Below are 27,461 nucleotides of genomic sequence, written 5' to 3' on the forward strand. Positions count from 1 at the left end.
ACAAAAAAGCATTGAAGATAAGGAATTCTGGAGATATATCAAGATTAGCAAAACAGATCTAACACCACTGACAAATTGGGAAACATGTTTAGAATAACCCATCTTCGGTCAGCTGTCTGAAGTGTTTCTTTCATAATAATAAAAATCAGATAACATGAGATGAATCTTCTCTCAACATAACTTCATATTGTAGATTACAGTTTCACAATAAAAGAGTTTCTTTAATATGCATTTTCCTTAATTAAAATATTTTATTACCTGACAATTCTTGTTTTCATCCATATTTTGCTCCGGCATAAGCAAACAGGGTATCACATTATGTATCTTTATAACGAAGCTACTTGCATGACTTCACATCGAGTACTCTGCATTATGTACATCACTCTCCCTTTACAGGATATGTAAGGTAAAATGCCATACAATAATAGTGGAAGTATATTAAAACTGAAACCCAAACTGGTGTCATTCTCCAACGTCTCATCATTGGGAGCTAGTGGTTGAGATATAAGTTATCTTGAAGCAGAAGTCTTGCAAAATCATGTGCGTACACTATGTAAAATATGAATGAAAACAAGAATATGATTTCTTGCCAAGAATAATAAACTTCTAATCCACTGAAAAGCATGCAACTTGTTAAATAAAAGACACCTGTGGGACTTCCATGGTTATTTGACACACACACATATATATACACATACATTATATATACATATATACACATACATTATATATACATATATACATATATGTACACATATACATATATATACACATATACATACATATATATATATACCATGGTAATTAACTTCGTTAATCAAATGACTAAACAGTGAAATGCATGCATTTCAGTTGTATTCAAATTTCTAGTATTATTCAACTTACACTAAAGATATTTTACAAGACTTAAAACCTCGGTTGTTTTGAGTAACGTTATTTACTGTGCTGTATGTACATATCAAATAACTATGCTACAATTGTCAAATCCAGAGTATAGTAATAATATGGTGATATACAAGTAGCAAAGAAGGTTCTTGAGAATGACTTCTGCTATTGAAATATGTTTCAGCATCTCCAACAGCTCTAGCTCTCACTGATGAAAGCATTCTCCTGAATGAAGGCATTCAGGAGAATGCAATTATCCCAAGAGTAGAGGCAGTTCCAGTTTGCTACTGCTAGAGATTTGGTTTGGCACGGTGTCTGCAGAACTAATGATGCATGTAAGTGATATAAAAGATCACTTAGTTTTTGGGTACTCTGTACTTTTGACTTCATTAACGTTCAAAAGAAATCTGGGAAGCAGATTTCTTTTGAAATCTGTAACAAGATTTCTTTTGAAAAGATAAATACTGCAAAAAGTGCTGTGTATTATAGAATAGCAGCAGCTTCATAAGACATCAACATACTTCTCCACAAGTATGCTACTTTCCAGCATAATCGTGAAGCTATTTATTAATATTATTAAATTTTCCTTTAACAATAATATCTTGTCAAATAATATATGACAGGTTGTATGAAAATCATGCCTCCTATTTTTTTTCTCAAAAAAAATATGATCTTTTTAACAATGGACTAATCCTACATCTGGATCATTGCCTCATACTACGGTCATTTTTATTTTTTTTTATTTAACAAAGTCTCCATCATTCTCTATACACTTTTGCCATTGCTAAGTCAGACATGGTATACTGACCTATACATCTTTACTTCGCTGTCCAAATTCTTCCAAACAGATTGTTTCAGCTGGTCATTGTCCACAAAATGACATTTTCAGGCTGCATCCTTCACAAAGCCAAACAGGTGGTAGTCAGAAGTGCTAGATCCAGACTGAGTGGGATGGAGATCGGTCTAGCCAAATGTTGCAATTGCACCTCTAGTGTGCAAATTGGTGTGAGGTTGTCAGGGAGAAGGGCCTCACCACTCAGTTTCCAACTCGGCATCTAACTGTGCTCACATCATCTTCCTACACATTTTTCAGATAGGTATGAATTTCCAATAGATCTTCCCCACTAAGGAATTCAATCACCACTCTCAGCTTTGTATATGTGCAGCTATAGCAACTGTAATTGTTGTTTCAGTGATACTTGTGCCAGAAGGTTTCACAAATTAGCAAGAAGAAAGTGAATAATGCATTTAATAGCCATGTATTTCAATATGAAAATTACAGGTCATCAGGCAGTTGAATACAAACAATGGATTAATTAAAACAGCAAGTGCCATTATACACAGAACAGCACAAATTAGTAATAAATTAAACAGATTTAAAAAAGAGACGAAAATGTTAATGATGCATGATAACAATAAGACTCCAGAGGCAGTCGTTCTGATTCAGGTTTGGACGGTAGAGTGAGGCTTCGGTGCTTTCAGACCATATTATATTGTGGTCTGTATCAATTCCATGTTGTGCAAGGCCAGATTTTCTATTAATCATGATGGATTGGTGTTCTGACATCTTTTTTCTCCATTGAAAGGCCAGTTTGTCCAAAGTAAGAAAAGTAAGACTCAGACAGAACTTGGTAGATGCTAGTAGAAAGGAATGAATGTAGTTCCATGTGACTCACCTTTCTTATTTCGGGTTAGCTGTGGTTTCATATCCTACCCTGGGAATGGATTTTTGTGAATATCTTTTGGTGGTAGATGAGTTTACTACCCAGTATGAAACCACCACCCTGCTTAGAGGAGACTTGAAATGGTAAAAAAAATTCTATGTTATCTAAAGAAGGTATTCTAGTACTGTAGAGGGATGATATACCAATGTGTTCTGTGTTTTCACTTTTCATGGGAGCCACAGAAAATTGCTGTAGCAACAGAAACAGAGCAGCTGTTTGCAAATTACATTAAGATGGCAGCACTCTCTTCCATTAACTTTTCAGTTAGCAAGAATCAGGTGAAATTCTTAGAAAATAATCAATATGAACTCAAATATAAGAAATGATAAATCAGCAGAGTTGGTGAGTGATGTAAAAAATGCTCCCTACATTGATAGATTGAGAGCTTGTGGATTGCGGAGATTGGCTGATAGGCGAAGAAGAGGGGATATGATAGAAATATTTAAATTACTGAAAGGTTTTTATAGGATTGATGCAGGGGAAATGTTTCAGCTGTGTGATAGTGATGGAAGAACAAGAGGTCATCCCTGGAAATTAAAGAAGAGTGTGGTTAACAAAGGTGTCAGAACAAGGTTTTTTGCCTGGAGGGTGGTGAATGAGTGGAATTCATTGCCTGACTTAGTTGCGAGCTCTTCGTCTGTAAATGAATTCAAGAAGAGATATGACAGATATTGTTTTGCTAGTTTGGGTCTCCCGCGATGAGTCTACTGACTCCATGGAGATACCCGTAATAATAATAACTTTCCAGTAAATCAAGATTTAATATAAAAAAAGCTAACTGTAAAGCATTGTAGTGTTTAAGGCATGGACACCCTTATACAGTTAAGATGTTTCTGGAGAATGAGTTATCATTAATTTTTTGTACTACTTTGTCTCAAACCATTCACAAAAATAGAAGAGATTTTTACTTCCCCCCCTCCCTTCAAACCCCAACAATTGGTGAATGTCAATCTGATGTTCACTCACATTACAGAAATAAATTGTAATTTTATTCATGTGGCTGCAGGGTTAGTGCCACATCGTACTAGGAATTTTTGCTGGATATTTGCAGGTGTACTTCCTTTTGAATTGACTTTTTTTTTTTTTTAAATACAAATATTATCCAGAAGTTGAGGACCCTTCATTTTGGTTCCAATATTTTAGGCGATGTCTTGAATAAATAGTTTATAAAGGTTCAAAATTATTTAAGAAAACTGAGAAAATATAATTGTACATAAAAATATACGTATATCAAAACAACTTAGCACAAACAATTATCACTTCCTATCAATTTTTGTCATGCTTTGATGATGCTATAAGTGTGTCATCTGTAGGGATCCCAGACGTCCCGTATTTTATGGACGTTTTACGAAATTCATTCTTCAGAAAAGTATTGCAAGAGTGAGCAAGACTGATTGATTAATAAGAATATTGTCGGGTGAGAAGAGCATTACTGTATTAACAATCTATTTTGTATCTATAATAGTAAGTAAAAAACGATTTGAAGGCAACTTAAAGTGGCTTAATGAAAATATGCAGCCTAACAATTGGATTTACTATTTGTTTACTTATACTTAGTAAAGTGTGTGCATAGTAAACCTTACCACGCACACACTTGGAAAGTTAGAATCATTTTGTAAGACTGGCATATGTGATGGACGCGCATACTAAACTTTCACCCTCAGTCATAAGTGTCCCGTATTTTGTATCTGGGATCCCTAGTCATCGGTGACCTAAACTTTATTTTGTCCAGACATCTAGGAATGTCTATTTAAAAAAAAAAGGAAAGAAAAAGGCAGATCTTTTGTTTCTAATTCAATATTGAACTTAATGCAGTTATGAATGTTGTTAAGATGAAAAACAAGTTTTGCAGAGCTGAGCTATAAGATGAACACATGAATCTCATGCATGCTCAGCAATATGAGTTTTTTTTTTTTTATACCATGTATAATTAGTGAGTCTGGGCCAGTTATTTCTATAATGTACAGAAATCTAGAAGAGGTTTAAACTGTAGCTCAGTGGAAGTGGTGTGTGTATCATAAGTTCGATTCTAGTCGCCGACTAGAGAAACTTTCACTAATCCTTTCTTCGACTGGTTCTCAAGTCAGTTGATCTCTGGCACGGGCACTTGGGTTTTTCGTCCTGTGAACTCATGAAAATTGACTGACCATAGAATCCACGCTATTTTCAGAAAGTAAACATAGTGTTAGGATTAGGGACTATGAGATAGCAACACTAGTCAGTTGCCTCTCTTCACTGGTGTGGTGGTGGTTTTTCCTTTTCAGCTGTTTCTGATTCTAGGTGACTTTGTAGGTATTGCCCACAAAGTGCTCTTGGTGATTTTTTTTTTTTTTTTTTTTTTTTTTTACAGGGTAGTTCACCATTGCTCCCCCCCCCCCCCTCAAATTTTAACCAGGCTCAGGACTAGCATATGACTGGGATGTATTCATGACTGTAAATCCATGTGTGTTCATGGGGCCGGTTTTCCTGTTCTGGGGGATGAAACCCCCCCACTTCCGTATGAGACCAGCTAACTCACCTTAAGTCGAAAGAGACCAGATAAAGGTTCTCATGTCACTGACGGGAATCGAATCCATCTTTCTCACCAAAGGACTTCGTCTATACTGACTGAGCTACAGAGGCTCTCTTCACTGGATTCCATGTATAATTAGTGAGTCTGGGCCAGCTATTTCTTTGATTGGCTACTGGTGGAGATTGAACCCACCACCACCACCTGTCTCTGAAAAGTTTTGGGGCAAAAACGGCCTTGCCTACTCCCTATATGCGAATAAAAGGCGTTAGCTGATTTTTTTTTAGTCTCGTATGGCCACTGTGTGGCTGTGCACACTTAGATGGAATATACTTTAGTATACTTTGTAACCAATGGTATTTTTAATGTCAACTGCTTGTCATGGAAAATACAATGCCATACAGGTGCTCACTAATCTCCTTTGCAAGTATTAGTGTTAAAGCTTCATCCATTACATTTTTTTATTTTATTTATTTTTTATTTTAAGTGCACAATATTTGCATTACAGTTGCATAGCAATCGTGAGCTGCATTTTCTTTTTTTTTTTTTTTTTTGACCCCAAGTTATTACCAGGGGTGGCTCGTGCATAGGCACTGCGGAACTGCAGCATCCCCAATTTTTCTTGATATATAAATATATTTATTAATTTATTTATATTTGCTTGTAATATTTAATTTTATGATCAACAATCCTATACAATTCTCTTATTTTATAAAAAAAAATAATAAAAATCCCTTTTGTAGCACAGGGTTTCCCAAACTGTGTTCCATGGAAGGTGAATAACTGTTCCACGAGAAGTTCTCCTGGAATTTGTCATTTTAGTTTTCTAAGTATTTTTCATCTTCATCATCATCACCAAATTCCTGCCATGTACCCTCAAGGGGTGTACAGGATATGATAGTATTCATATCCTGTACTACATGAAAAAAATTACATCATTACTAACTTCCTATCTACAATTTTCCTCCAAATCAGTTTGTTACTTGTCAAGACTCCAACCATTATCAGATCTTATATTTCTATCGTCTAAGGCACTTTGTACTGTATCAATCCACCTATATCTTGGTCTTCCTCTGGATCGTTTTCCTGCCAACCTGGCAGAGAACACTTGTTTTGCTAATCTTTCTTCGCCCATTCTGTTTAAGTGACCATACCACCCGAGATTAACTCTGCTTACGAATTCTTGAATGTTGACAATATCAAGTTATTTCCTAATATCCTCGTTTTTAATATGATATTGCCATTGATGCCATCTGCTCACGCCTATAATCTTTCTCAGGACTCTCATATCTGCGGTCTCTAGTCTTTGGTCAAGTGTTTTACTTCTGACCCAGCTCTCAGATCCATAAGTTAAAACTGGTTTGAACACTGTCTTGTATATAGCTAATTTAGTGTTCCGACTAATTTCTCTCTTATTCCATATGAATTTATTCCATTGACTTCCTACTATACCAGCTTTGCTGATTCTGTTGTCTATTTCTATATTTAATTTACCATCTTCACTAAAAATCATGCCTAAGTAGTTGAAATGTTTCACATGTTCCACAGGTTCTCCATTCACAACACAGTTGACATTTTCAATGATTCTGCCTATTTTCATCGTCTTTGTCTTTTTACTGCTGACCTTCATACCATATCTATTACAACAGCTATTCAATTTTGTCAGAGAATCTTGCAGACTTGTAGCGGATTTATTTAGAAGTATAACATTATCCGCATAAAGCAAAGAGCTGACATTAACATCTCCAATTTTGATATCATGTTTAATACCACTTTCCTTCATATTGTGATTTTCCTTCATTCGGGTCTGGGTTAGTCCCGAGCGGGTGGAAAGAGGGGAAAATAGTTCCACTGCATAAAGGTGGTTCCAAGACTACTGTTGTAAATTACCGACCGATTAGCATATCAGGAATCATTGTCAAGGTCTTAGAGAAAATAGTCAAGAGGAAAATACAAGATTGGATAGAAGAAAATGGGATACTGTATCGGGGACAGCATGGTTTTGTGAAGGGTAGGTCATGCCTCAGTAACTTGCTCACGTATTATAACACAGTGACGGCTGAACTGGATAAGGGTAATGGGTTTACGGTGATTCTACTGGACCTTGCCAAGGCCTTTGACAGGATTCCACATGGAATTCTAATCAGTAAATTGCAGCATATGGGAATGGACATAGGGTTGGTGAGATGGATAGGAGGGTGGTTGACGGAGAGATATCAGAGAGTGGTTTACTCGGGAGTAGAGTCCACAAGACGGCCTGTGACTAGTGGTGTGCCACAAGGATCTGTTCTTGGACCACTGCTATTTAATTTGTTCATAAATGATATAGGAAATGATCTGAGAGGAACAGTACATTTGTTTGCGGATGATGCGAAGTTGGGTAGGGCAATAGTGAATGCAGACGACGTCAAAATTTTGCAGGATGATTTGGATAGATTGGAGGTCTGGGCTAAGGAGAATGGATGTCAGTTTAATGTGGCAAAATGTAAGGTTATGCATTTTGGGATGAAAAGATTGGCGGCAGTTTACTGCATTGGTGGAACCCTGCTCCAGGAAATTGATGAGGCACGAGATTTAGGAGTGTTGGTGGATAAGGAATTGAAATTTAGGGGACACATTGCAAAAGTGACCAAAATAGCTCATCAAATCACTTGGTTGCTGAAGAATACGTTGACAAGCAGAGACAAGCAGGTTATTGTTCCTCTCTATCGAGCCTTGATAAGACCCCATCTAGACTACTGTGCTCAGATTTGGTCACCTAGGTTTCTTCTTGATGGGGAGGAGGTGGAGAGGATCCAGAGGCGAGTGACCAAGATGATAGCAGGTCTGTGGAATGAACCGTATGAGAACAGGTTGAGGATCTGTGGGTTGCAAAAATTGGTTGATAGGCGGAGGAGGGGAGTATGATTGAGACATTCAAATTACTGAAGGGTTTCTATAAAATTAATTCAGAAGATATTTTTGAGAACAGGGCTGGTTGTGGGAGGACTAGGGGACATCCATGGAAACTGGGCAAAAGTGTGGTTAGTAAAGGTGTTAGAGCTGGGTTCTTTACTTTTAGAGTAGTGAATGAGTGGAATGCGCTCCCTGAGTCTGTAGTGGATGCTGTGACAGTGAATGAGTTTAAGGCGAGGTATGATAGATACTGTATGAATGTCAGATAGTTGTGATGAATATGATTTGGGGCCTCCCTCGATGAGTCTAATGACACCCTGGAGTTGCCCGTAATAATAATAGTAATAATAATAGTAATTGTGATCCATATAGATAATGAATAACAGAGGGGATAATGTACATCCTTGTCTCACATCAGATTTAACATTAAACCATCTTCCTGTACTTCCTTCAATTCTAACTGCTGACTTACAACTCAAATAAAGACTAAGTATTGCTTGATATAATGCTCCATTGACACCATATAACTGTAGCGCATTGAATAGCTTCTCTCTCTTGGCACCTTGTCATATGCCTTTTACAGATCGACAAAACTTAAATACAGATTTCTGTTATATTCCCATGCTTTCTCGACTATTTGTTGTAAAGTGAAGATCTGATTCTGACAGCCTCTATTTGGCCTGAATCCAGCTTGTTCTTCACCAAGCTTTTCTTCCACAATTCTTCTCAACCGTTTCTCAAGTATACTTGCATAGATCTTGCCAGGAACACTCAGTAGGGAAATACCTCTGTAATTCTCACATTCAGTTTTATTTCCCTTTTTATATATGGGTACTATGAGAGCTCTACTCCAATCATCGGGAATTTGTCCCTCTGTCCAGGCTTTCTGAACTATGCAGTGCAGCCACTGTAAGACTCTTGCACCACCATACTTCAGCATTTCTGGTCAAATATCATCTACTCCTGCTGCCTTTCCACATTTCAAGCCTTTGATGGCTTTTTCTACTTCAAGTATGGATAGGCTTTTTCTACTTCAAGTATTGGTCAGTGTTTTTTTTTACCACTGTGCTGTCATCACTGCTTGTTTCATTTAGCAGTTTTTCAAAGTAATTACTCCATACTTCAAGGATATCTTTTTCTCCAGTTTTCATATCACCTTTATCATCTCTAATTCCTTTTACCACTCTTTCCTCCATTCCTAAGCTTCTTCAACAACCTCCAGAATATTTTGCCACCTTCTTGATATTTATTTTCTATATTCTTGCCAAAGTCCTCCCATGACTTTTGTTTAGCTAGTTTTACACAGTGTTTAGCATTCTTGCATTTGTCTCTGTATTCTCTAAGAGCACAAATTGACTTATTTGACAGGAACTTTTGATATGCTTTCTTCTTTTCCTTCACTGCCTCTTTAACTTCCTATGTCCACCAGGGAGTTCTGGTATTTTTTATCCTTGCAGACAACCTCACCACATGCCTCTCTGGCAGAATCAATCAATGTTTTCATAAGTATTTTTCATGAATAAATATTTTATAGTGGAAATATTCTGAGGAGAATAATATTCGTGAATCTGTGTATCGTTAATTTTAACACATCAAAACCTTTCAACAGGAAAGGGAATATCGCTGTTTATGACCAGTCATAAAAATTGCCTGCAACCGGATTATAACAATGGGTGGCATATCCTCTGTTCTCAAAACTGAAGGAAATGACATCTGTGTAGCAAATGTCATTGACCAAGCAGCATATTTTTAAACATGGAAATATTCATGAATTATCGTTAGTTTTCACACATCGAAATCTTTCAACAAGCGAGAAAGAGAATACCACTGTTTATGACCCATCATAAAAATTGCCTGCAAGCCAATTACAACAATGGGCGGATTATCCTTTGTTCTCAAAACTGAACGAAATAACATCTGAGTTGGAAATGTTAGTGACCAATCAGCAATTAAGTATAAAGAAAATTTTTCCACTAAAATTGAAGATCAAGGTAATCTGTATCCGGTTCTTAAATCTAGTTATACTGAATACTTCCTTCGCAAGTTCGTATTGTTGGGTGGAAGTTTCGAAACCGTAGTGCCGTGATTTTTTAAAAGTAATAGGCCTACAGATTTATATTTTTATATGAATAAGAGCCAAAGGACTTAGTTTAATTTTGATATTAAGAAATCTCTTATTGAAGGTGCTTGTGACGCAACAGATAGTGAGTGATCCACCACCAGCCTACAAAGCGATCTCCAGGATGTAAAAATGGAGGGAGAAACTACCAGCACACAGGAGAAAGTCTGCATTCACTGGTAAGTACTTATAATAATATTATAAATTTTTGGTGATCAGAATGGGATATGTCAATGAAAATCAGCAAATTAATTTGATGATGTTTATGTTTAATTAATTATTAATTAATGATCAATTATTAATTAATAATAAAAATCAGCTAAATTAACAACTAATTATTAATTAATACATTACAAAATAACCAAGGTGTTCGGTGAAAATTTCAGGATTTGTGAAGTGTTCCGTCGTAGGAAAAGTTTGGGAAACGCTGTTGTAGCACTTAGGAGGACAAAGGGCGCTAGCAGTACTGTGTTTACCACAGTGTCATATTTCTACGCGCGCAAGCATATGCACGTCATAGTGAGATGCGAGCTATTAGCGTAATGCGGAACTGTCCGTCGCGTTCGTAGTGCTTATCGTGTTTACTCCGTCTCTTTAAATATTTGGACATTACAATTAAAGACATAACATATGTTATAGTTTTTATTTTTGAACATGGATTTTATTTTTAAGTAATTTTGAATTATACTAAACTGTATAATTTTATTGATAATAAACAATATTTTTTCATGAAACAAAACAAGAAATATATACGAGTATATATTTTTTTAAGTAATTTTGAATTATACCAAACTGTATAATTTTATCGATAATAAACAATATTGTTTCATGTTTAATTTTTTTTTTAATTTTTACCATAATTTTGATATTTTATCCAAACACATATCCACTGTACTTACAGTGTGTATGTATATTTCGAAAGTTGCAGCACCCCCATGATTTCAAGCAACGAGCCGCCACTGTTTATTACCACCTCGTATCGTTCTAGCACTTTAAGCTAGCACCAATTTATCTCTTTGGTCAAGTGGAAAGTTGATATTTAAGTAATTATGCCATTTACAATACAAGTCGATCGACACACGTTTCGAGTTACGTAGACAACCAGACTGCGCTCTGCTCTATCACTTCTTCCCCCATCCCATAAGACGCGGTACTAGATATCGCAGAAATTGCCATATTTTCATGGGCAGTTTAGGAAACTCGGAGATTTTGGTGAAAACAAATTTTCATAGTTATTCTGCGGTTCACGTCTGTGACGTTTTTTCCTCGACTGACCTGCGCTTAATTTAGCTAAGCTTCAATGATTGCTATGTCAGCCTTAATAAATGCTTACATCTTAGCTGAATTCCTTTCGCGCAGTGTCAGTAAACGTTATGCTGGCTGAATATATTTGCCCTCCAGATTTCTTCCCGTGGTTTTCACCTTGAGCTGCTTCTTTGACCGTGGATTGGGTGCGTAAAACATAAGTGTCGTCTTCATTTTCTCATATCCGTCTACGTTTTCTATTTACACACGCTCGTTTTACTTTCACCGTTTGATCTTTTGGCTAATTTGCCAAGAATACCCCACAGTGTAGAGATATATTTTGTAGCAGTATTACACGCATACACAAAGCTAAATTTATGTGCAAGTTACAACTTAAATTTATAACTAACGAACAGCATACAAACGCATGAAAATTGTTTTATTATTTAAAAAAAAAATCATCGCAATAAAGGTTGGTTGATTGGTAGAGCCTCTGCTACTAATGGCTCACGAAAAAAAATTAAGCAAGTTTGAGCGTGGTTAGTAGTTGGAAGGGAATCAATCGTTCGATGCTGTTGGTACACTCTCCCTCGATGAGTCTTTGGACCCCTAGGAGGTGTCACATAATAATAATAATAATAATTCTTGGTTGTTTTTACAATGTGCACCTATTCGTGGAATTAATAACTTAGGAATGCCCCAACGGTAACCATAAATTGTTTATTTACTAGTAGCGGAAAGTGGAGGCCCAAACAGGGTAGCTAGTCCTTTGTTCGGTGCAATTTCTTAGATTGGCTACTAGATTTCACCATCCAAGATAAGGATATCCAATTTTGCACGACTTTGCCTTCTCCTAACGGTCATTTCTTAGCGAAACTGAAAACGGGCTGCTGCAGCTTTCAGTTATGATTTTTTCTATTTGACATTTTTTTTATGAATTTCAAGGAAATTAAACAGAGCTTTCAAGCTTTATTGTAATTGCGTATGAAGTTAACGTGAAAAACACTAAGAATAGTTTAATAATATATAGATTAAAACTATTAAATTAAAATATATTAAAAACATGAAAAATACAACTGCATCCTGAATGGAGAATCTACAGATCAAGTAAAACATTTCAGCAGTTTAGGCACAACTTTTCAGTGAAAATGGCAAATTACATTTTGAAACAGGCTGCAGAATTATCAGAGAAGGTGGGAAGTTAAGTGAATAAATTTATATCGAATAACAAATAAATTTAGTCAAGATACTAAATTAGCTGTATACAAAGCAGTGTTCAAAACTAATTTTGACTTATGGATCTGAGAGCTGGGTTAGAAATAAAATACTTGATCAAAGACTAGAGACCTCTGATATTATGTGAGTTCTGAGAAAGACTGAACAGATGGCATTTGGCAGTATCACATTAAAAATGAGGATATTGGGAAAGAACTTGACATTGTTGGCATCCAAGAATGCGTTAGCAGAGCTAATCTCAGGTGGTATGGTCACTTGAACAGAATGGGGGAGGAAAGATTAGCAAAACAAGTGTTCTCTGCCAGGTTGGCAGGAAAAAGACCCAGAGGAAGACCAGGATATGGATGGATTAATATGGTAAAAAGTGCCTTAGAAGATAGAAATATAAGATCTGATAATGTTGGAGTCTTGACAAGTAACAGACTGATTTGGAGGAAAATTGTAGATAGAAAGTTTGTAATGATGTAAATTTTTTTTCATGTAGTACTATCCATAACATCCTGTACATCCCGCCGAGGGTATATGATGACGATTAAAACTATTATTGAATAAAATCTCTATTTAAATAGCATGGTGAATAGAATCATTTTATGTAACATAAATTAAAGACCAAACTAAATCTACTGACAATATCATTTAATTTCGATAAGTAGTTAACTCGCATAATTAAACGATCCATGGAGACCCGTTGTAATAATAATAATAACAACAACATTCGCAATATCCTAATAAACACAATAGTAAATTATTATTATTTACTGAAGTTTCAAAAATATTTTTCCCATTTTTTTCCCATTTATCTGAGAATAAATTTTGCTCAAGATTAAAAATGAAAAGAAGTTTACCCAGAGATGGGTATTGGATTGCAGGAAATTGACGACGCTAGGGATCTGAGAATCTTCGTGGATAGAGTTGAAGTTCTGAGGGTATGTTGCAAAAGTTGGCAGATTAGCTCATAAGATCATTCGGATGTTGAAGAACACGCCAACAATTAAAAATAGGGAAGTTATTATCCCTTTTTGTAAGACTATGATTCGGCCGCATTCTTTATTGTGCTCAAATTTGGTCACCTGGATTTCTTGGGATCTAAAGATGATGGAGAAGATCCAAAGTGACCAAGATGGTACCAGGTCTGAATTGACCCCTGAGGATAACCTCAAGATGTGTGGGTTGCAGAGTCTAGTTGATAAGAGGGGACGTGTAGACGTAAGACACTCTATAAGATGTCAATTTAATGTGGCAAAATATAAGGTTATACATTTTGGGGTGAAAAGATTAGCAGCAGTTTACTACATTGGTGGAACTGTACTCCAGGAAATTGATGAGGCACGAAATTTAGGAGTGTTGGTGGATAAGGAGTTGAAGTTTAGGGGGCACATTGCAAAAGTAGCTAAATCAGCTCATCAAATCACTTGGTTGCTGAAGAATACGTTGACAAGCAGAGACAAGCAGGTTATTATTCCTCTGTATCGAGCCTTGATAAGACCTCTCGACTACTGTGCCCAGATTTGGTCACCTAGGTTTCTTCTTGATGGGGAGGAGGTTGAAAGGATCCAGAGGCGAGTGACCAAGATGATAGCAGGTCTGTGGAATGAACCATATGAGAACAGGTTGAGGATTTGTGGGTTGCAAAAATTGGTTGATAGACGGAGGAGGGGAGATATGATTGAGACATTCAAATTACTGAAGGGTTTCTATAAAATTAATTCAGAAGATATTTTTGAGAACAGGGCTGGTTGTGGGAGGACTAGGGGACATCCATGAAAACTCGGCAAAAGTGTGGTTAGTAAGGGTGTTAGAGCTGGGTTCTTTACTTTTAGAGTGGTGAATGAGTGGAATGGGCTGCCAGAGTCGGTGGTGGATGCTGTGACAGTGAATGAGTTTAAGGCAAGGTATGATAGATACCGTATGAATGTCGAATAGTTGTGATGAACATGATTTGGGGCCTCCCTCGATGAGTCTAAGGACTCCCTGGAGTTGCCCGTAATAATAATAATAAGACTGACACAAGATTTTTCAATACATGACTAGTAGAAAGAGAACCATGAGCCACCACTGGTCAGTAAGGGTGTGCGACTAGATTTTTTGCTTGGAGAGAGGCGAATGATTGTAATGGACTGCCAGAATTAGTTGTGAGTGCCAAGACGGCGATGAGTTTAAGGTAAGATATGATAGGTGTCGAATATGTGGATTTTTTAAAATAAAAATGAATAAAATGTTTTACATGATCAGTTTTGATGTTACCTATATCAAAAATATTTTAATAATAAAAACCGATGTATGTAGCATTTTATACGCACTCTTTGATGAGCATGAAGGCGATTAAACCTAAAATTTACTCAGTAGAATGAGGACCTCAAAAGGTTATTGCGGCCCGAACCTTAAATTCAGCCCTAATACATACTAAAGAAAGAAGATGGGTTTGCAATCAGAAAACTTATAAATCGCGGCATGGTATATGGAATTAGAATCCAAGAGAAATCTTTACGCGAATTGTTTTCGTTAGCTTTCTGCTAGTGAACTTGTATAAAAGGAACTAGAATTCTGAAAACAAGTGTCTTTGTTTAGCAACGCACTTAACGATTTTTGCATGCTAATATCTAGCACTTATTAGTTCACTTTTGTGGATTCGCCGAATTTCCATTAGTGCATTTTGATATAAAGCAATCTGTACTTCAAGAACTAACTGAGAATTTTGAGGACTATCTGCTGATGGCCTTCAAACTCCAACAGGAGTAGGAAGCTTCCTCCTGCATAACAGAACTCCATAATGAGACTGTGGGAAGAAGCGGATTTGGATGGGGAAGGATATACTAGAATTATATTTCTCTGAAATATATCCTATGATCTTTTAATTTTATGAAGTTACATATTCCTTATATTTTCATGTTCACCATCATGTGTTAAAAAAACTGTTAGTTCCATTTTATAATTTTATCTCGCATTATGTGAGAAGGTGTAAAAAAAAAAAAAGTGTTCAATGATCATTGTTCACCAAGCTGTTTTCAAAGAGTGATTTACAGAGACGTTGATATAAAAGTCAGAATATAGGAAAAGTAAGGAGAATAGGAAATTCAACAAATTTAAATGCATGCCAAAAACAGTGTTTAGAGTTCGGCTCCCTTCGGAGATTAAAAAAAAAAAAAAAAAAAAAAAAAAATCTCTGGGAAGATAGTTCTAGAAAAAGCATAGTCATGCATTACTGACACGCTAATCTCACTTTTTTTTTTTTTTTTTCACGTAATTTCCCCATTCTTAAAGATCTACATTTCACCGATGACATATGTTTGCTAGCTTAAAAGCACAAACATAAACTTCTAGATTTAAATCGAAAATATCCTAGTAAACAATATTAAAAATTAACTACATTTATTGATTATAGTTTTTATAAGCTATTTTCAGAGACATATTTTAAATTTCTTGCTTTTTAGACGCAATCGGCTTAAGGCGATTTTAGTTTTCAGCGAATAAAAGTCTATAATAAACAAGAAATACTGTACTTGAGATAGTACATTTGAGAAACATCCATTATTCATCTGAATCAACCACGTAATTAAATACAAACCAAATAATGAGACCTTTACGATCACCTTTAGAGATGAAAATAAGAAACTGACATCTAATGAACATTATTTTCCTTCCAATTCCACAACACTGCCTTAAACTTAAAGAAATTAAGTAAGATACTTAATTTCTTCGTGATAATTATTCTAATGAATTAACAACTGATAATTGAAAAGGTTTATTTGACCTGAGTAGTGGGTATTATGTTGAAATTAAATTATAAAATTAAGTCTTTTGAGTTCATTTATTTCTACTAGTTAATAATGTTATATCAAAAACGCATTTTTATACGATAGATGGCAGCACATAAAAAACAAACAGAACATATGGATTTCACTGATATTCGTTGTGGAGTAAGTATCCAATTATAACTGTAATGCATATTTGAACAATAATGTGATCTTTAATGTTTTGAGAGTAAACTAAAATTTGACCAAATGGTAACACAAAAAGCAGTGGCTAATTAACAATTAATAAAACGTACTTTTCATTATTTTTATTGTATCGTCTTTCTCAATTATTCCTGTCGTGAAGCCTGTGTTTATTTTTTATCCTTATTTTTGGTGCAATGCCACCCACAGATGGTTAAAACCTAGAAAACTCTGGCATGAAGTTCATTACACCAATTAAAGACAGTAAAAATTAATGAAGAAGCATAAACGATATAATGTTTGAAGCTATACTGAGAATCGATGGCGAATGGGTTATCAGTAAAGTTTAATGAGATGACAATTACAGATCTCACCTATAATTGTTCACCTGAGATTGAAAGATGATTGAAAGGGCAGAGATGGTAGGTCTAATATAAATACCGAATCTGTGGCCCATCGGAGTGAAATTTGTGAAATCTGTCTACCTGTTTAAAAACATCTGGGGTAAGCTTTTTTTTGGGGGGGGGGGGGTAAACCTTCTCAATGAGCAGAAAGTAAGATTACATACACTAGCTTTCCCTACCCCGACAAATAAGAAAAAATAGTTATGGGGAGATTAATAGTCACTCTACTCAGTTCGCAGAGAAGTTGGTGAGCAAAAAAAAAAAAAAAATAATAATAATAATAATAATTTGCCTTCCCACAGCATTGCCAGAGAAAACTATATCCACTTGTAGGACGTGGAAGAATCCTGGGGGGCGGGGGGGGACTGGTCAGGTAACCTTTGTCAAGAACAAAAACCAGGGATTCTATGAGCCGTTTTATAGTTCATGTGACTGACAACTGCCTACAGACCAAGGCAAGAAGAGAAGTAAGGAATGAAGCAAAAAAAAAAAGTTGAGTACAACTAAGCTCAAGACCTTCCCACGCATCCCAAGAGAAATCCTAACGGCAACGAGTTTTAGATTTTCCTAGTAAATCGAAGAGCCTTTATCAACGTTTGTTTTATCATAAACACACTGTAGTGTTATTAGCATCTCAGTCCATACAAATGAAAGGCGAATCCTCGTGTTCCTCGGGTTTGGTGGGTGGTGATGACATCCCAAACAGAGCATCTTTTTAATTCAAAGGAACAATGAAATGCAGCACAGTTTTAATTCTCAAATTGTGACATCAAAGACCAATTATCAGTAGGAGGCTGATAATTGTTTATCGCGCCATACTATAAATTTGTGAAGCGACCAGTTCAAACATGAACGAATGAATGTCAGGTGATGTGGGAGAAGTCCGGCAGTCGAAAACAATTAGTCCCCTTAACATTCGTGCTTTGGAAACTACCAGTTCATCAGCAATATCAGAGGCATAAAAATAGTGGCGAGTGATAATAGTTAGATTAGAGAAATCAACGCTAGAGTCGCAAAACTTCCTTGGACCGCTAAGCCTGCGACGTTAATGCCGACTGGTAGTGTGCTGATGATCAAGGCTTTTGCAACTTCCATCTGCAAAGTATAATAATTGAATTTATTTCTAGAGTTTTGGTTAAATGCATTGTTGTCCTATTAGTTGGATAAGCTGGACAAATAAACTGGACCATGAGACAGCACCAGCTTAGCCATAACTCATGGCTAACCTGGTGCTGTCTCTGGCACTGGTATATTCTTCTAATAAGGTCGTTTTGCGTATCAATGTGCTCGTATGACTTTGGGTTTGCAACCTTTCGTGAAAGGGGCCACAAACATAGTATCGTGGGTGAGCTAAGATTGCTTGAATTATTGTCTTTTTTTATTTTCCAGTGTCTTTTACATAATCTGGAAACTCTCCTCTAACATTTTCAAGTCGCGTCAGGCCTTCCTGTGCAAGACTACCGGAGGGTGGTGGTGGTCTCGTGCTGGGCGATGAAATTCATCTGTCGCCTAAAAACAATCTTAAACATCGAACCTCAGCCGGTTGGTTGGAGAGAGGGTGCTTTACCACTAGGCCGGCAACTTAGGGGATAGTTTTCCCCTCCCGTAACGAAACTCGACTTAAAATCTGTGCATCATTTACTTTACATTTTAGTCACCAGATAATATTCTTAGCCTCCAACACAAATCCATTAATGAAATTCATCTGTTTTGCAGAAATGAAAACTCGGCGTTGCACCAAAATGACACCCGTGCTTAGTTCTAATTAAGTCTGGTTTTGAGTTCGGATAGCGAGAAATATTCAGGAAGGTCAAACACATTAAGCTGCGAAGTTTTGTTCAGCTCCACTCCACCAGTGAAGCGTAATGAAATGCTGCAGTGGGCTGTCATAGTGAACTTGGCGTACCCGTGTTGGAACTATTGAAATTTTAGCCAAACAACCTTCGGGAGTTAATAGCGAGGCAGCCTTTTCTGAGTATACATTTCGGGAAACATCATGCAATTCCAAAGTTTCAGTGCGTTTTCCCCTGAAGTCATTCATATGAAAAATAAAATAGAAATCGCACTTTCACTGTATACATCACTGCGTGCTTTTAACTAAGAATTCACGGTCCACTCTACCAATACGTTCAACTTCATTATTACTGGAAGTGATCACCAGTTTGGTGGAGTTGGGCTCAAATGCCTGTTTATCAAATTTAGTGCGAAGTGTACAGAGAAGAGAAAGGCATCTGTAAATGCAGGCAAAAGGTGAATGATCGATGTATTTAAATCCGTGAAGTTCGCGTGTGTCTTTGTAATTTTAGCAATGCGATGTATCTCTATAAGCTTAAACACTGATTTCCAACATCTATTTTTCATAGGGGTGGATTTTATTTCTCATGCCAAACCTTTAAATAAATATCCGAATCTCTAAACAAGACGAAATCCCTTTCCAGAAAAATCTAACCTGCAATCTTTCTTGACATAAACAAATTACAAGTATTGCCTCCTCACAGGAAACTAGGTTCTGGCTTTGGTTCCGGGTGTTATTTTTTGAACTTACTCCGGTACAAATCCGCTGAACTATGTAATAATATGCCCACATTTAAGTACCCATAGAGATCGCCTTTAAAAAAAAAATTAAATTATAAAAATGAGTAAAGGAAAGTAAATAGTAATATTTTGCCATTAACCCCCCCCCCCCCATTCTCTCTTGCGCCATATTATCTCTCACGTAATTTCTGCCTCGGTAATGTAGTACAGTATAGAATACGCATTAAAAAATATCATTAGGCGATTTAGAAATTTATCACTTCAAATAAAACAGTTGCATTTATATACGTGATTTAAAATGCTAATGCTGAGAGAGGATATGAAAGAAAAATGAAAAATTAAAAAAAATAGTTAATTTATTACCGAGATGGAAAAATGAATGCGAGATTTTAAATGTATGGAGTGATTATGGTAAATGCCACTTGTACAATATAAGAGAGTTAACCTGCACGTGAATGGATTTGGCATCAGTTGCCTGGAGAAATTATTTAGTGGAATGAGATTAATGCATAGTCGTCCGCGCGGTTGGCCTAGTGGCTATGCGCTTCGCAACCATATGCCTGGGGAAGGAGTGTCCTGGATTCGATTCCCGTCGCCGACGTGAGGAGCTGAAGGATCTTCCTCGGCCATAGCAATGTTAGTTGGTCTTGGGCGTGGACAGCAGGGTTTTTTTCCCCCCGGTTTATCTGGGGGGGGGGGTTCATCCCGCAAGCAAGCAAACCGGCCCCGTGAACACACAGATCTACACCCATAAATACTTAATCCCCCATGCGGGGGGGGCTCAACTCGCCCCAATAGGGAAGGGGAAGAAAAGGGAGGAAACTCCATATGAATAAATAAATAAATAAATGCATAGTCAAGAACACCTAAGATAATCTTAGGAGGAATGCTGAGGATTATATCTAAGTTGAACTAGGATGTGCAGACGTAATAGTGATACGAATATCAATGAGCATAGTTATGAATCTGCTGAAGGGAAGGACTACGCTTTGGGTAGTCCTTCCCAGAGCGTAGTTTTGGGAAGGACTACCCAAAAATTAGGGTATTATGAATGTGTATGGGGAGGGAAAAGAGAAAGTTGCCCAAATGGGCCAAGAAGATCATTTATTTAAGTACATGAAAAAGCGACGACTTAACTTGCTACGTCTAAACACAAATGCCAAGCGCATTAGAAACAGAGTGATTGAGTCTCTTACTTCGGTTAATAAGTAACGGCCTGCAGTTGTTGGCATTAGCAAAACACCAACAATTTCACAAAAAGGTTCTCCGAGTAGGATATAGTAAGTGGAATAGAATGACAGAAGAGATAGGAGGAATGTTATTAATCTAATCAGATGACTTCAGTCCAGCCAAGATGGAACCATATGAAAGCAATCAAGTCCCGTGTACGAGTAGCAACGAGTATGACGCTATCCGGTGTGAAGTGGGGAAGGAGTATTACCACAGACCTGACGGTTCGTCAGCTGGGGATGAAGAAATGCATCGCCAAATTTCCTTAAGTATTAAATGAATAATTATTGTGGACAACTTAATTATCCGAATGTTGATTGGGTAGCAGAGAAAACTCGTAAGAACGAAGAATTTATTGAAGCTATTGCGAAATGATTTCCTCATGCAGCATGTGAAAGAAGCAACTCGACGACAAAGTGTTAAATTTAGTTGTAACATTAGAAGCTCTCTAAGTTAAGAATGTGATTTTTGCCACCACTTGATGACGGTGATCATGACGTACTGACCAGGGAAGTAGCCAAGTACATAAAAGTTCCAATCAGGACAGGTATACATGCTGAACTACAAATGGAGAAATTATGGTAAACTCAGGAACTTTGGTTGCAGTATCAGTCACTGAATGACAAGAATAACAGCAGTGCATGGGATGGGAAGCTTTGAAAAGATGTATCTGAATGCGCCCTAGAGTTCGAAAAACAAATAGGATGTGAGTGAAATGGATGCGGAATCTCATTAAACAAGAGATCCATAAGACGATAATGTGAAGGAAATATGGTAAGATAAGAGTGAATGAGAGGAGTTATGAAATACATAAAGCTCAGGCCAGAGTCTTGTATGGAAAGCTAAGTTAGAGTATGAAAAGAAAAGTCAATTTACGACCCATAAGAATTTTATCTTTATGCTACAAGTAAAAAAAGAATGAATGCTGATGGCACTTGTCAGAAACAGATGCAACAGTTCAATTAATCCACTTTATCCACTACACTGGATAAAGAGATAACAGCTGCATGAGAAAGAGGTTCTAGAACTGTTGTACGTGGGTGGTCAGAAAAGTTTTCGGCCTCAACCATAGATATTAACATTATCGGCAAGATTTTTTTTTTTTCAAAGTTGGTACATCTGTCATAAGCATCCATGTGAAATTTCAAATCATTCTATCAAGTAGTTTGTTTTATACAGCTATCTGAATCCCTTGAAATGGATAAAATTGAATATTGTGCGGTTATAAAATTCTTTGTAAAAGAAGGTCTAACGCCAAAAGAAATTCATTCGAAGTTCATAAAAGTTTACGGGCACTCTTCTCCTTCGTTTTCGACAATTAAGAAATGAACTGCCGAGTTTAAACGTGGCCGTACCAGCCTTGAAGATGATCCACGTGAAGGACATCCAAAAAGTGTAATAACACCAGAAATCATTGATCGAGTGCACGATATGGTATTGGATGACCGGTGAGTCAAAGTGCGTGAAATTGCTAAGACTACAGACCTTTCAAAAGAACGTGTAGGATATATTTTGCATGAAGAATTGCAAATGAAAACGCTTTGCGCAAGATGGGTGCGGTGCGCACTCGCATGAAAATCTCTGAACAGTGCTTGGAGCGTTTTAACAAGAATAAAAACTGATTTTGTGCGTCGAGTTATTACTATGGATGAGACTTGGATTCACCAGTACACACCAGAATCCAAACAGCAGTCGAAACAGTGGACAGAAGTTCAGAGCCAAAGAAGATGGCATCGGTTTTTGGGATGCCAAATTATCTTGAAAAGGGTAAAACAATAACCGGGGAATATTATTCCGATCTGTTAACCAGACTAGACGAAAAAATTCGTGAGAAAAGACCCGGTTTGCAGAAAAAAAAAAAAATCATCTTTCATCAGGACAGTGCACCTGCCCACAAAGGTGTTTTGGCAATGGGAAAATTAAGGGATCTGCACTATGAACTGTTGGAACATCCACCCTATTCCCGAGATTTGGCTCCCTCTCACTTCTATCTCTTCCCAAAACTAAAAATCTTCCTCGTTGGTCAGCGTTTTTCTTCGAATCAAGAGGTGATTGCAGCTGTAGAGAGGTATTTTGCAGATCTTACTGAGAACCACTACAGGGACGGGGATAATGGCGCTGGAGCATCGTTGGAATTAATGTATTAGTCATAAGGGAGATAATGTTGAAAAATAAAAATCATTTTGAAATTATAAATTCGTTTTTTTTCTTGTTAGGCTGAGAACTTTTCAGACTAGCCTCGTATAATCTGGATAATAATTCGACGATAGGAACAGATGGAATATCAACACTTATGCAAAAATGTTCGGCCGAACTGGCCAAGCCCTTGATATGCTTATATAATTTGAGTCTTAGCTGAGAAAAGATCCCACAGGAACGGAAAGAATGTATGATAAACCCATTGCACAAGGGTGATGCACAGACTGATGTGTCCGTCAACCTATCAGTATCTCTGGAGTGAATTTGAAGATTTTAGAGAAGTTGGTAAGAATTCGCATACAGAAACTAGTAAACAAATAAGCTATACTTTCCAAGAAACAGAATGGGTTTCCTAAAGGAAGGTTATGTCTGAGCAAAGTGCTCGTATTTTATAATGTTACGAGAGTTATATAAAGGGTATGGATACACTATCATACTATTGGATTTTGGACATCAGGAGAAAGGTGTAGAAACTGGAGAATATGGGTTTGGAGTATAAACCATTGGCCTGGATAAATGGGTGACTGATGGACAGTTATCAGAAAATGACATGTGTGGGTGTGGGTGTGTGAATGCCATATTTAACCTTCTCTCTGTGTACAGGGGTGCCGAATGGAAAATTTCCAGTTTTCTTAGGAATGCTATTTGTGATATGTTTTACACACAATTTGAAAAGAAGTTTACTGAAATCGGTGAATTTGAATGTAGTAGTAAGTCTTCAAAGGCACCTCAGCGCTTAACCGTGTACAGGGATGCATATGCACCCCGATATTCTACATGCAAAAACCGATTTTTGTAGGCATCTGCGTTAGTATTTTTCCATAGTTTGTTTTGTATTTGGATTCCTGTTGCCTGAAATATATATTTTTTTATATGTATAAAAATATTTCATGTATAAAAATATATATTTTTTGCTTTGCTACCATCTTCGCTTTGGAACTATGTAGGATTCTTGTATGAGCAGGGATATTTTTCTTCGTTTTTAGTTAATTTTTGTTCAGCTTACTGGTGTACACTGTAGCGTTATTTCAACATCTCTAAAATGATCTGATGCAGTTTCAGTTCCGTCTTTGCTAGCGTTTCAAAGAAGTAAGATACTTTTTTTTTTATTGAATTAGTGGTAAGTGTTCATGGTTTTCATATTTGATATTGTCTTGCGAATTACGAACTCCTATCTGCTGTGTTTATTGCTGTTTTTCTTCATTACTGCTTATCATTACTACAACAAAAAAAAAACATTTTTTTGTTGTAGTTTTTATATCTTAAAATTCTATAAAGAATTTTATTTTCTGTGGATATTTTAGATAATTATGACAAGAAGAAAAAGACGTCGTACCAGTTTCGAGTTGAGAGATCTTTTAGAGGAAGTGTCGTCAGTTGCTTCATCAGATATGCCAAGCGATGATGATGATTCAGATGTAGAATTAGAAAACGATATTTTCGATGGCGATTTCTCAGCTTCTGACGACACTTCCTGTAAAAGATCTCTCAACTCGGAACAGGTACGACGTCTTTTTCTTTATATTGGAGAGATTCTGTTTTTAGGAGGACGAAGGACGCTAGCAGCACTGTGTTTACCACAGGGTCATACTGCTACGCGCGCAAGCATATGCACGTTATAGTGAGATGCGAACTATTAGCGTAATGCGGAACTGTCCGTCGCGCAGTTCCACTGTTGTTTATATGCAGATTGCCAGTAGTAGAGTGTTCGTAGTGCTTATCGTGTTTACTCCGTAAACACGATGCATTCCATGATCAACAAAGAAAAACATGAAACTGAACTTCGAGTATTCTACAGTAGACCCGACATGCATGATTATTGTAAATTAATTGGCTTGTTAAAATTTATAACAGAAAATAATTTAGATTGTGTTCTTAGTGAAATTACTATATTGATAAAAATTCTCTTGGCAATTCCTATGACTACATCAGAACCTGAAGGCTGTTTTTCAAATTAAAGAGAATAAAAACATTTCTGAGGAGCACTATGAATCAGGATAAGTTAAATGCACTTGCGATGATTTCAACGGAGAAAAAATTCTTCAACAGTCACACAAACATCAAGGAAAACGTTATTGACCTTTTCGCTCGAAACAAAACAAGAAGAATGGATTTTATTTTTAAGTAATTTTGAATTATACTAAACTGCATAATTTTATCGATAATAAACAATATTTTTCACGAAACAAAACAAGAAGAATATATTTTTTTAAAAGTAATTTTGAATTATACCAAACTGTATAATTTTATCGATAATAAACAATATTTTTTCATGTTTAATTGTTTTTAAATTTTTACCATAATTTTGATATTTTATCCAAACACGTATACACTGTACTTACAGTGTGTTTGTATATTTCGAAAGTTGCATTTCAACCCACGATTTCAAGCCATGAGCCGCCACTGTCCGTATGACTTGAGAAGTCCTCTATATAAAGGGTTCTTAGCGTCCTAAATGGATTCGAATATATCTGCATCCGAAAAGCGTCATCGACACTCGCTGAACTACACAGGCTCTCGCAACTCGGTTTTTAATTATCGACGTTTTACACAATATTTCATGAGTGAATGAAAGAAAGAATGGAATAAAAATGAAAGGATTTTTACTGAATTATGTAAATTTCGTTTTATGAAAAAGTGAAGTGTTATGTAAATCATTAGTATGTTTTATTTTTATTTGAACTGCATGTGATTTTTGGAGCTCCTGCTTTAATAAGGAATATTTTCACTTTGAGATCCCTTTATGTTTGGGCCGGTTCTCCTGGGTTCTGCAAAAGACAAACTTCATTTGGGTATGTTTTTGTATCGGTCTTGCAGTACATTTAACTACAGTCTTAGAACTACGGTCTTGCAGTACAAATAACTCTGTCAATGCAGAGTTATTTCGCAAATCGCACGTTACTTTATGTTTCATGAAATCTTCCTCCCTACTGACACACACACCTCCGAGTCTTTCCTCCACATCCGGATACCTTCCAGGAATACTTCGAAAAAACGAGAAACGCCCATCTGGCCCACACCGTACCCTGCATGCTCTATTATCAGTGGTGACAAAGACGAGCTTTTCCTAGTGGGTCAAGGGCACATACTTTTTACAGGTGATGTCATGACCTCGTCTGTCAAACTGTAGCGCACTTGATAAACAACAGCAATAATAATAATAATAATAATAACGAGTTTTGAGCCTTGAATTTTTCCCATACTAATTCACTATACTTGCAATGATGCAAGTTAAAAAATGTAAACGATTAGAAGAAATCGAACATTAGGTTTTGCACCAGCTACAGCAATCAGAATTTTTTTACGAAACCGAAATATGCAAGTCAAATTCAGATTCCTGATCGTAGATTTTTAGCGACATTGCGAATGCACAGTCTCCTTTAATGTATAAACGGAAGCGGTATCAAAAACATTTAACCATTCAAACTGGATACAGCGGAATGGTGTATATTCGTAAACACATACGTCCATCCGTTTCTTATATATCATTACTATTCCACTTTAAATACTGATTGCGACTAACTGGTTGAAGACAAAATCTTGCAATCTTTTCGCGAGAGAAAGAACGTCTTTGAAATTCGTTTCGTACGGTATTATAATATAATATTAATAACAGATTCCTATGAAGTCGAGACTTATATGGAGAGGTCCCTACTACCACACAAAGATAATCGAACTATGCCCTCAACTCACATCTTGAGGCGGAGCATTCCGCCCGCCAACTGTTCTATGCAAAGAACCTGCTCATAATCTCCTTATATCGTTTCCAAGGATGGCGTCTTATTCTACCCTTCTCGCTCTATTCTAGGACATATTTCTTCTACATTAATCTGGTGATTACTCTTCTTCACTAGACTCAACAAATGATATTCTGGCTTATTATTACAACTAACTTCTACGTAGTTCAGACTCATCGAGGAAGGGTCTACACCATCTGCAACAATATAGCGAATCTCGGAAATTAATTCTTGCTTGTAGCATTGAGCAAAATACCAACAGCTCTTGTAGCTCTAACAGGTTTTGATCAGACATCTGGACTATTTGTGCTGAAATCTGGTCAGAGGATTTGAATGGACCTTATATCCATTCGGTAAATACAGCACCATTCAACACCTGAAATGTCTCAATCATATCTTCTTCCTTACAAGCCTTTTAAACCTTATACACGCCTTCAAGATATCCTCTTAGTTAACACACACACACACACACACACACATATATATATGTTAAAGATACCAAGCTATTTTTAACCTGGTTTTACTCCATTTCCCAAGTAAGCAAACAGACAAATAAGTCAAGTTTGAGCCTGCAAGTTTTGCAAGTCTAGCTGATCCTGCACGTAGTGCAAGACTAAGGCAACTCATGGTAAAAGTAGAATAAGCTCTGATCACTAATCTTAATATTTACACTTAATATATATATATATATATATATACTGTATTTCAAATTGATGAGTTTTCTACAGTGAATTAATGGCTTATGATTTTTTTTTTTTTTTTTTTACGCCTCCGTAGTGCAATTGGAAGAACGACGGTACATTGTGCC

At 36.6% G+C, this 27,461-nt stretch overlaps 1 protein-coding gene across 1 annotated transcript in view; it reads left to right on the forward strand.

Moving 5' to 3' along the window:
* Nucleotides 1-10,276: 10,276 nt before the first annotated feature.
* LOC150101338 (uncharacterized) overlaps nt 10,277-27,461 on the forward strand; it is a 51,545-nt gene continuing 34,360 nt past the window's right edge. Inside the window, exon 1 of the mRNA XM_090400670.1 lies at nt 10,277-10,311. The gene's annotated coding sequence lies outside the window, so the exon portion shown is untranslated. The remainder of the gene's footprint in view (nt 10,312-27,461) is intronic.

Source organism: Typopeltis vanoorti, chromosome 11 (genome assembly GCF_054136105.1).
Source record: "Typopeltis vanoorti isolate ZY-2024b chromosome 11, IOZ_Tvanoo_1.0, whole genome shotgun sequence".
NCBI lineage: Eukaryota > Metazoa > Arthropoda > Arachnida > Uropygi > Thelyphonidae > Typopeltis > Typopeltis vanoorti.